The sequence below is a fragment of the Triticum aestivum genome, chromosome 5A (genome assembly GCF_018294505.1).
Source record: "Triticum aestivum cultivar Chinese Spring chromosome 5A, IWGSC CS RefSeq v2.1, whole genome shotgun sequence".
Classification (NCBI taxonomy): domain Eukaryota; kingdom Viridiplantae; phylum Streptophyta; class Magnoliopsida; order Poales; family Poaceae; genus Triticum; species Triticum aestivum.
The window spans coordinates 155,801,873-155,816,682 of NC_057806.1; positions in this window are offsets into that span (position 1 = coordinate 155,801,873).

Consider the following 14,810-nt stretch of genomic DNA (forward strand, 5'->3'; position numbering starts at 1 on the left):
CCCCACTTAACAGTACGGTGGTTCCTATGACTCAACACAAAAGAAAAAGAACTATGAAAAATCTAAATCTTCGAGCTCCATAGGCTTCATATAGTGTCTTCTCTTGTCATAGTCTTCAATGTGAATATCTTCATATACCACCTTTGACTTCAATGTCTTCATACATTTTTAGGGGTCATCTCTGGTAGTAAAACCGAATCAATGAGGGACTTCTACCCGTGTTATCCTGCAATTCTCACAAACACATTAGTCCCTCAACTAGGTTTGTCGTCAATACTCCAAAACCAACTAGGGGTGGCACTAGATGCACTTACAGGTGAACATCTTCATGTTGATCGTATTTTTTATACGACTCATGTTCGACCTTTCGGTCTTCCGTGTTCCGAGGCCATGTCTGTACATGCTAGGCTCGTCAAGTCAACCTAAGAGTATTGCGTGTGTAAATCTGGCTTACACCCATTGTATTCGAACATTAGAATCTATCACACCCGATCATCACGTGGTGCTTAGAAACAATGAACCTTCGCAACGGTGCACAGTTAGGGGGAACACTTTCTTGAAATTATTGCGAGGGATCATCTTATTTAAGCTACCGTCGTTCTAAGCAAATAAGATGTAAAACATGATAAACATCACATGCAATCAAATAGTGACATGATATGGCCAATATCATTTTGCTCCTTTTGATCTCCATCTTCGGGGCGCCATGATCATCATCGTCATCGGCATGACACCATGATCTCCATCATCATGATCTCCATCATCGTGTCTTCATGAAGTCGTCTCGTCAACTATTACTTCTACTACCATGGCTAACGGTTTAGCAATAAAGTAAGGAAATTACATGATGTTTAAGTTGACACGTGGGTCATAAATAAATTAAGACAACTCCTATGGCTCCTGCCGGTTGTCATACTCATCGACATGCAAGTCGTGATTCCTATTACAAGAACATGATCAATCTCATACATCACATATATCATTCATCACATCCTTTTGGCCATATCACATCACAAGGCATATGCTGCAAAAACAAGTTAGACGTCCTCTAATTGTTGTTGCAAATTTTTACGTGGCTGCTATAGGTTTCTAGAAAGAACGTTTCTTACCTACTTCAAAACCATAACGTGATATGCCAATTCTATTTACCCTTCATAAGGACCCTTTTCATCGAATCCGATCCGACTAAAGTGGGAGAGACAGACACCTGCTAGCCACCTTATGCAACTAGTGCATGTCAGTCGGTGGAACCAGTCTCACGTAAGCGTACGTGTAAGGTCGGTCCGGGCCGCTTCATCCCACGATGCCGCCGAATCAAAATAAGACTAGTAACGGCAAGCAAATTGACAAAATCGACGCCCACAACAACTTGTGTTCTACTCGTGCATAGAAACTACGCATAAACCTGGCTCATGATGCCACTGTTGGGGAACGTAGCAATAATTCAAAATTTTCTACGTATCACCAAGATAAATCTATGGAGTAATCTAGCAACAAGAGGAAGGAGAGTGCATCTACATACCCTTGTAGATCGCTAAGCGGAAGCATTGCAAGAACGCGGATGAAGGAGTCGTACTCGCAGCGATTCAGATCGCGGTTGATTCCGATCTAAGCGCCGAACAACGGCGCCTCCACGTTCGACACACGTGCAGCCCGGTGACGTCTCCCACGCCTTGATCTAGCAAGGGGAGAAGGAGAGGTTGGGGAAGACTCCGTCCAGCAGCAGCACGACGGCGTGGTGGTGAAGGAGGAGCGTGGCAATCCTGCAGGGCTTCGCCAAGCACTGCGGGAGAGGAGGAGGACTTGGGAGAGGGGAAGGGTTGTGCCAGAACTTGGGTTGCTGCTGCCCTCCCACCCCCACATATATATAGGGGCAAGGGAGAGGGGGGTCGGCCCCCTCAGATCCAATCTGAGGAGGGGCGGTGGCTAGGGGGTTTGCCTTGCCCCCAAGGCAAGGGGGCGCCCCCCTTTAGGGTTCCCCCCAAACCCTAGGCGCATGGGCCCTAGGGGGGAGGTGCCCAGCCTACTAAGGGGCTGGTCCCTCTCCACACACAGCCCATAGGGCCCTCCGGGGCAGGTGACCCTCCTGGTGGACCCCCGGAACCCCTTCGGTGGTCTCGGTACAATACCGGTAACCCCCGAATTATTCTGGTGACCGTATGATGACTTCCCATATATAAATCTTTACCTCTGGACCATTCCGGAACTCCTAGTGATGTCCGGGATCTCATCCGGGACTCTGAACAACATTCGGTAACCACGTACATCTATTCCATATAACCCTAGCGTCATCGAACCTTAAGTGTGTAGACCCTACGGGCTCGGGAGTCATGCAGACATGGCCGAGACAACTCTCCGGTCAATAACCAACAGTGGGATCTGGATACCCATGTTGGTTCCCACATGCTCCACGATGATCTCATCGGATGAACCACGATGTCAAGGATTCAATCAATCTCGTATACAATTCCCTTTGTCTATCGGTACGATACTTGCCCGAGATTCGATCGTCGGTATCCCAATACCTTGTTCAATCTCGTTACTGGCAAGTCTCTTTACTCGTTCCGTAACACATCATCCCGTGATCAACTCCTTGGTCACATTGTGCACATTATGATGATGTCCTACCGAGTGGGCCTAGAGATACCTCTCCGTTACACGGAGTGACAAATCTCAGTCTCGATTCGTGCCAACCCAACAGACACTTTCGGAGATACCCGTAGTGCACCTTTATAGCCACCCAGTTACGTTGTGGCGTTTGGCACACCCAAAGCACTCCTATGGTATCCGGGAGTTGCACAATCTCATGGTCTAAGGAAATGATACTTGACATTAGAAAAGCTTTAGCATACGAACTACACGATCCTGTGCTAAGCTTAGGATTGGGTCTTGTTCATCACATCATTCTCCTAATGATGTGATCCCATTATCAACGACATCCAATGTCCATGGTCAGGAAACCGTAACCATCTATTGATCAACGAGCTAGTCAACTAGAGGCTTACTAGGGACATGGTGTTGTCTATGTATCCACACATGTATCTGAGTTTCCTATCAATACAATTCTAGCATGGATAATAAACGATTATCATGAACAAGGAAATATAGTAATAACCAATTTATTATTGCCTCTAGGGCATATTTCCAACACTTAAACTAGCACTCTGCCACGTGAAAGCCAACATCAACTATTCCTTTTTTGGGAAGAGGGCTAGTGCTACTCGAGTATTACTACATCCCTTGATTATTACATCCACCGAGTCAGAAGAGATCAAGGACTGCTGGAGGAAGACTCAGACAAGGACGGTCAAATTGACTACGACCCGGAAAACAGACTAGCAGGCAGCCTTGGCTATTCGCCGCCGAGTCGCCGCTATGGCCTTCCATTGCGGGCGTGACCCGGTCTCGAGCTGCCATCAGCACGCCCCGGCTTTGAGTCGCCAACGCCCTCAAGTTACAGCCAAACCGCCGCCGTTTAAGTGCACGTCCGCAGAGAAGTCACCACTGCGGCTACAGTTGCCAGCCTCTTGAGCCACCGGCCGCCGAGTCGTCGCCTGTGCCAGGACAGCCCGCCCTCAACGCGATCAGCCACGGATTGCTCCTGCTGCTGCAAGCGGGCCCGTGGCCTTGGGTTTCTTCTACAAGTCACCATCAAACCGCCCAATGCTAATTAGTAGTGTGGACATGCCGGAATGGGTCCGGAGTAAGGACGCGAAGGTGAGGTCCTGGACGTGCGGCAGAGCCAGCACAGTGCCACGAGAAGCTGGAGGCGCGACGCGCGGTTCACAGCGAGGCTGACGTAAACCGATGGAGCGGGTGGATGTGAGTCGGCGGAGGCGACTGAGCGGATTCAGCAGGAGGCGGAGGCGGCTCGCTGCAACAGCTGATGATGAGGAAATTTTACAGCAAGGTAAAGTGAGGCGAGTCGCCAGGGAGGCCAGGTGGCTGTCGATGCAGGGTGGCTCTCGGGCTGCTCAACATGGGAAGGAGGTAAAGCATGTCCTCACTACTAAGGTCGTCCCGTGCCGTCCCGGGTCTCCTGTTTGCTGGTCCGGTGCCGTTCCCACCTCTGTTAATCGTGGTCTTGCATAGCCGACGCCCATCCGAGTCGCCACTCCAGGTTGCCATGACCCGCCGGCCTGCGCAGATCATCTTTCGGTCACAAAACATCAGGTGATATTCATCTAAAATTATTTTATTAGCGCATATTGTTTTTGTCAAAAAACAATCACTTCGGTATATACACTTTTGTGTGCAGGACAATGATTCATCATAAAGATGGTATAATGCCGTACCCACGGGGTGTGCGTTAGCATCATCATGCAATGACATCTGTGATCGCTTACTGTTCAACAGGTGGGCGCAAGCAGCCGCCCATGCGGTTCAGTTTACATCAACATAACGCGGCTAATTCGCCTGTCCGTGCAGCTTACCGCTCCTGCTATTGACTCGCCCGTCCGCACCGGCTTACAACGCCATGGGTGACTCATCCGTCTGCTCTCGTGGCCGGTTCAACCGTGATTGATTTCAGCGTCACCGCAGTGATCATCAACTTCACGGTGGATAAATATCAGGTGAAATCCATCTGGTATTTTTTTTATATTACATATTGCTTTCTTTAAAAGAGCAATTATTCTGGCTTGTAAGTTCTCCAATGTAGGACAGGGTTATTATATCATTGCGCCGTTGAAGGACTCATACTGGTTTATATCACGGTCAAATATGGAGAGTCTCAAGCAAACTCCTCGAATAGTCTTAAGACTCAGGGGCTACAATGACATGACTCGGGAACTCCGGGTCATTGGAGGGAATGATAACCCGGTTCCGGAGGATACCGCCATATTGATGAAAATTTAAAGGTCGTCAGAAATTGTCGGTTCAAAATAAAGATTTCGGTTTAAAATCCGGTTCAAGAGACATCTCTCTCTCGCAAAGCTTTTAAGCTCTCAAATCCGGTTCAAACAACCGGCTCAAGGTAAATTTATCTCTTACAAAGCTTTTACGCTCTCAAATCCGGTTCAAACATCCGGCTCAAGGACAATTTGTCTCCCACAAAGTTTTGAAGCTTTCAAATCCGGTTTAAAGTTCCGGTTCAAAAAGAATTAATCTCTCGCAAGATTCTAATTCTCAGAAAAATTAAAGGTTGCCAAAGAGAACTTGCTGCCATGATGCGTGGTTCAAACATGGGTATCCTGCCTTACGACTTACCTTATTATGGTCACTTGGGGGCTTCCTGCTCATTGAGCATAGCTGTCGGTACCCTCTTGATCAGCGCGATGCCAAAATTTATATGGTCACTTGGGGGCTTCCTGTTCATCGAGCATAGCTGTCGGTACCCTCTTGATCGCGTGATGCCAAAATTTATATGGTCACTTGGGGGCTTCCTATTCAAATTCGAACCAAAGAGAATATAGCTGTTGGTACCCTCTTGATCGGCACACTGCCAAACTCACTAGGGGGCTTCTTGATCGTATTCGAATCATAGCTTAACCCCTTTTCGGTACAATTTGGATTGTATTCAATCAGGGTCGTTAAAAACCTCTCAAGGTCATTTGGGGGCTTCCTGTTCAAACATAGGTCGTATTCGAACCAAAGAGAACATAGATGTCGGTACCCTCTTGATCAGCGCAACGCCAAAGCCAATGGGGGCTACATTATCGTATTCAAATCCTAGCATAACCCCTTTGGAATGGTTTACTGATCGTATTCGAATTAGAAACCTCGATTTTTATTTGGTTTAAGTTTTTGCAAACAATCTTTGGTTTTGTCTTAGACTTTTTTCTTCAGATCTAAGTATAAGTGTGGTTTCGTTTAAACTCGGCTTGGCTTTGGACGATAAGTCGCCAACATGTGACAATCATCATATATTTGGAAGTATTGGCTTCTAAGGATTGGGTTATCACCCTTACTGCACAGGTCATGTAAACCGGCAGTACAAATTCAATATCACAATGGTTATATGTGGGATATTATGACCCGCCCTGCAGTAAACCGCCAAGGGATCTTGTGATCTACCTGTGTGCAGGATAAGACTACATTTGGGTGGTTACCCGCCCTCGCTTTTGACGTTAAGTCGCCAGGGCATATGTCGTTTAACTCTATGTAGGATTTACAGAGCTATGATTTACATAAATGATTAAGTTCCAGCCCATCATCAAAGATTGAAATTGGTGTCTCAAAAGGGTTATCAATTCTTGATTTTCTCAAAGGCTATAAGCCGCCGGGTTATAAAAATTCTGGCTTACAATGGAGGCATATTAAATCTGATGGGGAACGTAGTAATTTCAAAAAAATTCCTACGCACACGCAAGATCATGGTGATGCATAGCAACGAGAGGGGAGAGTGTGATCTACATACCTAGTAGATCGACAACGGAAGCGTTTGGTTGATGTAGTCGTACGTCTTCACGGCCCGACCGATCAAGCACCGAAACTACGGCACCTCCGAGTTTTAGCACACGTTCAGCTCGATGACGATCCCCGGACTCTGATCAAGCAAAGTGTCGGGGAAGAGTTCCATCAGCACGACGGCGTGGTGACGATCTTGATGTACTACTGCAGCAGGGCTTCGCCTAAACTCCGCTACAATATTATCGAGGACTATGGTGGCTGGGGGCGCCACACACAGCTAAGGAATAGATCACGTGGATCAACTTGTGTATCTCTGGGGTGCCCCTGCCTCTGTATATAAAGGACTAAAGGGGGGAGGCCAGCCGGCCATGAGGGGCGCGCCAGGATGAGTCCTACTCCCTCCGGGAGTAGGACTTCTCCCCCAATCCTAGTTGGAATAGAATTCATGAGCTGGAAAAGAGAGAGAGAGAGAGAGAAGGAGGAGGGCGCCGACCCCCTCTCTCCTTGTCCTATTCGGACTAGGGGGGAGGGGCGCGCGGCCCAAACCCTGGCTGCCTCTCCTCTTCTTCCACTATGGCCCATTAAGGCCCATATAGCTCCCGGGGGGTTCCGGTAACCTCCCGGTACTCCGGTAAAATCCCGATTTCACCCGGAACACTTCCGATATCCAAACATAGGCTTCAAATATATCAATCTTTATGTCTCGACCATTTCGAGACTCCTCGTCATGTCCGTGATCATATCCGGGACTCCGAACAAACTTCGGTACATCAAAATGTATAAACTCATAATATAACTGTCATCGTAACCTTAAGCATGCGGACCCTACGGGTTCGAGAATAATGTAGACATGACCGAGACATGTCTCCGTTCAATAACCAATAGCGGAACCTGGATGCTCATATTGGCTCCTACATATTCTACAAAGATCTTTATCGGTCAGACCGCATAACAACATACGTTGTTCCCTTTGTCATCGGTATGTTACTTGCCCGAGATTCGATCGTCGGTATTCCAATACCTAGTTCAATCTCGTTAACGGCAAGTCTCTTTACTCGTTCTGTAATACATCATCCCGCAACTAACTCATTAGTTGCAATGCTTGCAAGGCTTAAGTGATGTGCATTACCGAGAGGGCCCAGAGATACCTCTCGACAATCGGAGTGACAAATCCTAATCTCGAAATACGCCAACCCAACATGTACCTTTGGAGACACCTGTAGAGCTCCTTTATAATCACCCAGTTACGTTGTGACGTTTGGTAGCACACAAAGTGTTCCTCCGGCAAACGGGAGTTGCATAATCTCATAGTCATAGGAACATGTATAAGTCATGAAGAAAGCAATAGCAACATACTAAACGATCGGGTGCTAAGCTAATGGAATGGGTCATGTCAATCAGATCATTCACTTAATGATGTGATCCCGTTAATCAAATAACAACTCATTGTTCATGGTTAGGAAACATAACCATCTTTGATTAACGAGCTAGTCAAGTAGAGGCATACTAGTGACACTTTGTTTGTCTATGTATTCACACATGTATTATGTTTCCGGTTAATACAATTCTAGCATGAATAATAAACATTTATCATGATATAAGGAAATAAATAATAACTTTATTATTGCCTCTAGGGCATATTTCCTTCAGTCTCCCACTTGCACTAGAGTCAATAATCTAGATTACACAGTAATGATTCTAACACCCATGGAGCCTTGGTGCTGATCATGTTTTGCTCGTGGAAGAGGCTTAGTCAACGGGTCTGCAACATTCAGATCCGTATGTATCTTGCAAATCTCTATGTCTCCCACCTGGACTAGATCCCTGATGGAATTGAAGCGTCTCTTGATGTGCTTGGTTCTCTTGTGAAATCTGGATTCCTTTGCCAAGGCAATTGCACCAGTATTGTCACAAAAGATTTTCATTGGACCCGATGCACTAGGTATGACACCTAGATCGGATATGAACTCCTTCATCTAGACTCCTTCATTTGCTGCTTCCGAAGCAGCTATGTATTCCGCTTCACATGTAGATCCCGCTACAACACTTTGTTTAGAACTGCACCAACTGACAGCTCCACCGTTTAATGTAAACACGTATCCGGTTTGCGATTTAGAATCGTCCGGATCAGTGTCAAAGCTTGCATCAACGTAACCTTTTACGATGAGCTCTTTGTCACCTCCATATATGAGGAACATATCCTTAGTCCTTTTCAGGTATTTCAGGATGTTCTTGACCGCTGTCCAGTGATCCACTCCTGGATTACTTTGGTACCTCCCTGCTAGACTTATAGCAAGGCACACATCAGGTCTGGTACACAGCATTGCATACATGATAGAGCCTATGGCTGAAGCATAGGGAACATCTTTCATATTCTCTCTATCTTCTGCAGTGGTCGGGCATTGAGTCTTACTCAACTTCACACCTTGTAACACAGGCAAGAACCCTTTCTTTGCTTGATCCATTTTGAACTTCTTCAAAATTTTGTCAAGGTATGTGGTTTGTGAAAGTCCAATTAAGCGTCTTGATCTATCTCTATAGATCTTAATGCCTAATATGTAAGCAGCTTCACCGAGGTCTTTCATTGAAAAACTCTTATTCAAGTATCCCTTTATGCTATCCAGAAATTCTATATCATTTCCAATTAGTAATATGTCATCTACATATAATATCAGAAATGCTACAGAGCTCCCACTCACTTTCTTGTAAATACAGGCTTCTCCAAAAGTCTGTATAAAACCAAATGCTTTGATCACACTATCAAAGCGTTTATTCCAACTCCGAGAGGCTTGCACCAGTCCATAAATGGATCGCTGGAGCTTGCACACTTTGTTAGCTCCCTTTGGATCGACAAAACCTTCTGGTTGCATCATATACAACTCTTCTTCCAGAAATCCATTCAGGAATGCAGTTTTGACATCCATCTGCCAAATTTCATAATCATAAAATGCGGCAATTGCTAACATGATTCGGACAGACTTAAGCATCGCTACGGGTGAGAAGGTCTCATCGTAGTCAATCCCTTGAACTTGCCAAAAGCCTTTTGCGACAAGTCAAGCTTTGTAGACAGTAATATTACCGTCAGCGTCAGTCTTCTTCTTGAAGATCCATTTATTCTCAATTGCTTGCCGATCATCGGGCAAGTCAACCAAAGTCCATACTTTGTTCTCATACATGGATCCCATCTCAGATTTCATGGCTTCAAGCCACTTTGCGGAATCTGGGCTCACCATCGCTTCTTCATAGTTCGTAGGTTCATCATGATCTAATAGCATGACTTCCAGAACGGGATTACCGTACCACTCTGGTGCGGATCTTACTCTGGTTGATCTACGAGGTTCAGTAGTATCTTGTTCTGAAGTTTCATGATCATTATCATTAGCTTCCTCACTAACTGGTGTAGGTGTCACAGAAACAGTTTTCTGTGATGTACTACTTTCCAATAAGGGAGCAGGTACAGTTACCTCGTCAAGTTCTACTTTCCTCCCACTCACTTCTTTCGAGAGAAACTCCTTCTCTAGAAAGTTTCCGAATTTAGCAACAAAAGTCTTGCCTTCAGATCTGTGATAGAAGGTGTATCCAATAGTCTCCTTTGGATATCCTATGAAGACACATTTCTCCGATTTGGGTTCGAGCTTATCAGGTTGAAGCTTTTTCACATAAGCATCGCAGCCCCAAACTTTCAGAAACGACAACTTTGGTTTCTTGCCAAACCACAGTTCATAAGGCGTCGTCTCAACGGATTTTGATGGTGCCCTATTTAACGTGAATGCGGCCGTCTCTAGAGCGTATCCCCAAAACGATAGCGGTAAATCAGTAAGAGACATCATAGATCGCACCATATCTAGTAAAGTACGATTACGACGTTCGGACACACCATTACGCTGTGGTGTTCCGGGTGGCGTGAGTTGCGAAACTATTCCACAATTTTTCAAATGTACACCAAACTCATAACTCAAATATTCTCCTCCACGATCAGATCGTAGAAACTTTATTTTCTTGTTACGATGATTTTCAACTTCACTCTGAAATTCTTTGAACTTTTCAAACGTTTCAGACTTATGTTTCATTAAGTAGATATACCCATATCTGCTTAAATCATCTGTGAAGGTGAGAAAATAACGATATCCGCCACGAGCCTCAATATTCATCGGACCACATACATCTGTATGTATGATTTCCAACAAATCTGTTGCTCTCTCCATAGTACCGGAGAACGGCGTTTTAGTCATCTTGCCCATGAGGCACGGTTCGCAAGTACCAAGTGATTCATAATCAAGTGGTTCCAAAAGTCCATCAGTATGGAGTTTCTTCATGCGCTTTACACCGATATGACCTAAACGGCAGTGCCACAAATAAGTTGCACTATCATTATCAACTCTGCATCTTTTGGCTTCAACATTATGAATATGTGTATTACTACTATCGAGATTTAACAAGAATAGACCACTCTTCAAGGGTGCATGACCATAAAAGATATTACTCATATAAATAGAACAACCATTATTCTCTGATTTAAATGAATAACCGTCTCGCATCAAACAAGATCCAGATATAATGTTCATGCTTAACGCTGGCACCAAATAACAATTATTTAGGTCTAATATTAATCCCGAAGGTAGATGTAGAGGTAGCGTGCCGACTGCGATCACATCGACTTTGGAACCGTTTCCCACGCGCATCGTCACCTCGTCCTTAGCCAATCTTCGCTTAATCCGTAGTCCCTGTTTCGAGTTGCAAATATTAGCAACAGAACCAGTATCAAATACCCAGGTGCTACTGCGAGTATTAGTAAGGTACACATCAATAACATGTATATCACATATACCTTTGTTCACCTTGCCATCCTTCTTATCCGCCAAATACTTGGGGCAGTTCCGCTTCCAGTGACCAGTCTGCTTGCAATAGAAGCACTCAGTTTCAGGCTTAGGTCCAGGTTTGGGTTTCTTCTCTTGAGTAGCAACTTGCTTGCCGTTCTTTTTGAAGTTTCCCTTCTTCTTCCCTTTGCCCTTTTTCTTGAAACTAGTGGTCTTGTTGACCATCAACACTTGATGCTCCTTCTTGATTTCTACCTCCGCAGCTTTCAGCATTGCGAAGAGCTCGGGAATAGTCTTATTCATCCCTTGCATATTATAGTTCATCACGAAGCTCTTGTAGCTTGGTGGCAGTGATTGGAGAATTCTGTCAATGACGCAGTCATCTGGAAGATTAACTCCCAACTGAATCAAGTGATTATTATACCCAGACATTTTGAGTATATGCTCACTGACAGAACTGTTCTCCTCCATCTTGCAGCTATAGAACTTATTGGAGACTTCGTATCTCTCAATCCGGGCATTTGCTTGAAATATTAACTTCAACTCCTGGAACATCTCATATGCTCCATGACGTTCAAAACATCGTTGAAGTCCCGATTCTAAGCCGTAAAGCATGGCACACTGAACTATCGAGTAGTCATCAGCTTTGCTCTGCCAGACGTTCACAACATCCGGCGTTGCTCCTGCAGCAGGCCTGGCACCCAGCGGTGCTTCAAGGACGTAATTCTTCTGTGCAGCAATGAGGATAATCCTCAAGTTACGGACCCAGTCCGTGTAATTGCTACCATCATCTTTCAACTTTGCTTTCTCAAGGAACGTATTAAAATTCAACGGAACAACAGCACGAGCCATCTATCTACAATCAAACATAAACAAGCAAGATACTAATCAGGTACTAATTTTCATGATAAATTTAAGTTCAGTTAATTTACTTAAAGAACTCCCACTTAGATAGACATCCCTCTAATCCTCTAAGTGATTACGTGATCCAAATCAACTAAACCATGTCCGATCATCACGTGAGATGGAGTAGTTTCATTGGTGAACATCTTTATATTGATCATATCTACTATATGATTCACGCTCGACCTTTCGGTCTCCGTGTTCCGAGGCCATATCTGTATATGCTTGGCTCATCAAGTTTAACCTGAGTATTCCGCGTGTGCAACTGTTTTGCACCCATTGTATTTGAACGTAGAGCCTATCACACCCGATCATCATGTGGTGTCTCAGCACGAAGAACTTTCGCAACGGTGCATACTCAGGGAGAACACTACTTGATAATTAGTGAGAGATCATCTTATAATGCTACCGTCAATCAAAGCAAGATAAGATGCATAAAAGATAAACATCACATGCAATCAATATAAGTGATATGATATGGCCATCATCATCTTGTGCTTGTGATCTCCATCTCCGAAGCACCGTCGTGATCACCATCGTCACCGGCGCGACACCTTGATCTTCATCATAGCATCGTTGTCGTCTCGCCGAGCTTGTGCTTCCACGACTATCGCTACCGCTTAGTGATAAAGTAAAGCATTACATCGCGATTGCATTGCATACAATAAAGCGACAACCATATGGCTCCTGCCAGTTGCCGATAACTCGGTTACAAAACATGATCATCTCATACAATAAAATCAGCATCATGTCTTGACCATATCACATCACAACATGCCCTGCAAAAACAAGTTAGACGTCCTCTACTTTGTTGTTGCAAGTTTTACGTGGCTGCTACGGGCTTAAGCAAGAACCAATCTTACCTACGCATCAAAACCACAACGATGGTTTGTCAAGTTGGTGATGTTTTAACCTTCGCAAGGACCGGGCATAGCCACACTCGATTCAACTAAAGTTGGAGAAACTGTCACCCGCAAGCCACCTATGTGCAAAGCACGTCGGGAGAACCGGTCTCGCGTAAGCGTACGCGTAATGTCGGTCCGGGCCGCTTCGTCCAACAATACCGCCGAACCAAAGTATGACATGCTGGTAAGCAGTATGACTTATATCACCCACAACTCACTTGTGTTCTACTTGTGCATATAACATCAACATATAAAACCTAGGCTCGGATGCCACTGATGGGGAACATAGTAATTTCAAAAAAATTCCTACGCACATGCAAGATCATGGTGATGCATAGCAACGAGAGGGGAGAGTGTGATCTACATACCTAGTAGATCGACAACGGAAGCGTTTGGTTGATGTAGTCGTACGTCTTCACGGCTCGACCGATCAAGCACCGAAACTACGGCACCTCCGAGTTTTAGCACACGTTCAGCTCGATGACGATCCCCGGACTCCGATCCAGCAAAGTGTCGGGGAAGAGTTCCGTCAGCACGACGGCGTGGTGACGATCTTGATGTACTACTGCAACAGGGCTTCGCCTAAACTCCGCTACAATATTATCGAGGACTATGGTGGCTGGGGGCACCGCACACGGCTAAGGAATAGATCACGTGGATCAACTTGTGTATCTCTGGGGTGCCCCTGCCTCCGTATATAAAGGACTAAAGGGGGGAAGGCCAGCCGGCCATGAGGGGCGCGCCAGGATGAGTCCTACTCCCTCCGGGAGTAGGACTTCTCCCCCAATCCTAGTTGGAATAGGATTCATGAGGTGGAAAAGAGAGAGAGAGAAGGAGGAGGGCGCCGGCCCCCTCTCTCCTTGTCCTATTCAGACTAGGGGGAGGGGCGCGCGGCCCAAACCCTGGCTGCCTCTCCTCTTCTTCCACTATGGCCCATTAAGGCCCATATAGCTCCCGGGGGGTTCCGGTAACCTCCCGGTACTCCGGTAAAATCCTGATTTCACCCGGAACACTTCCGATATCCAAACATAGGCTTCCAATATATCAATATTTATGTCTCGACCATTTCGAGACTCCTCGTCATGTCCGTGATCATATCCGGGACTCCGAACAAACTTCGGTACATCAAAATGTATAAACTCATAATATAACTGTCATCGTAACCTTAAGCGTGCGGACCCTACGGGTTCGAGAATAATGTAGACATGACCGAGACATGTCTCCAGTCAATAACCAATAGCGGAACCTGGATGCTCATATTGGCTCCTACATATTCTACGAAGGTCTTTATCGGTCAGACCGCATAACAACATACGTTGTTCCCTTTGTCATCGGTATGTTACTTGCCCGAGATTCGATCGTCGGTATTCCAATACCTAGTTCAATCTCGTTAACGGCAAGTCTCTTTACTCGTTCTGTAATACATCATCCCGCAACTAACTCATTAGTTGCAATGCTTGCAAGGCTTAAGTGATGTGCATTACCGAGAGGGCCCAGAGATACCTCTCCGACAATCGGAGTGACAAATCCTAATCTCGAAATACGCCAACCCAACATGTACCTTTGGAGACACCTGTAGAGCTCCTTTATAATCACCCAGTTACGTTGTGACGTTTGGTAGCACACAAAGTGTTCCTCCGGCAAACGGGAGTTGCATAATCTCATAGTCATAGGAACATGTATAAGTCATGAAGAAAGCAATAGCAACATACTAAACGATCGGGTGCTAAGCTAATGGAATGGGTCATGTCAATCAGATCATTCACTTAATGATGTGATCCCGTTAATCAAATAACAACTCATTGTTCATGGTTAGGAAACATAACCATCTTTG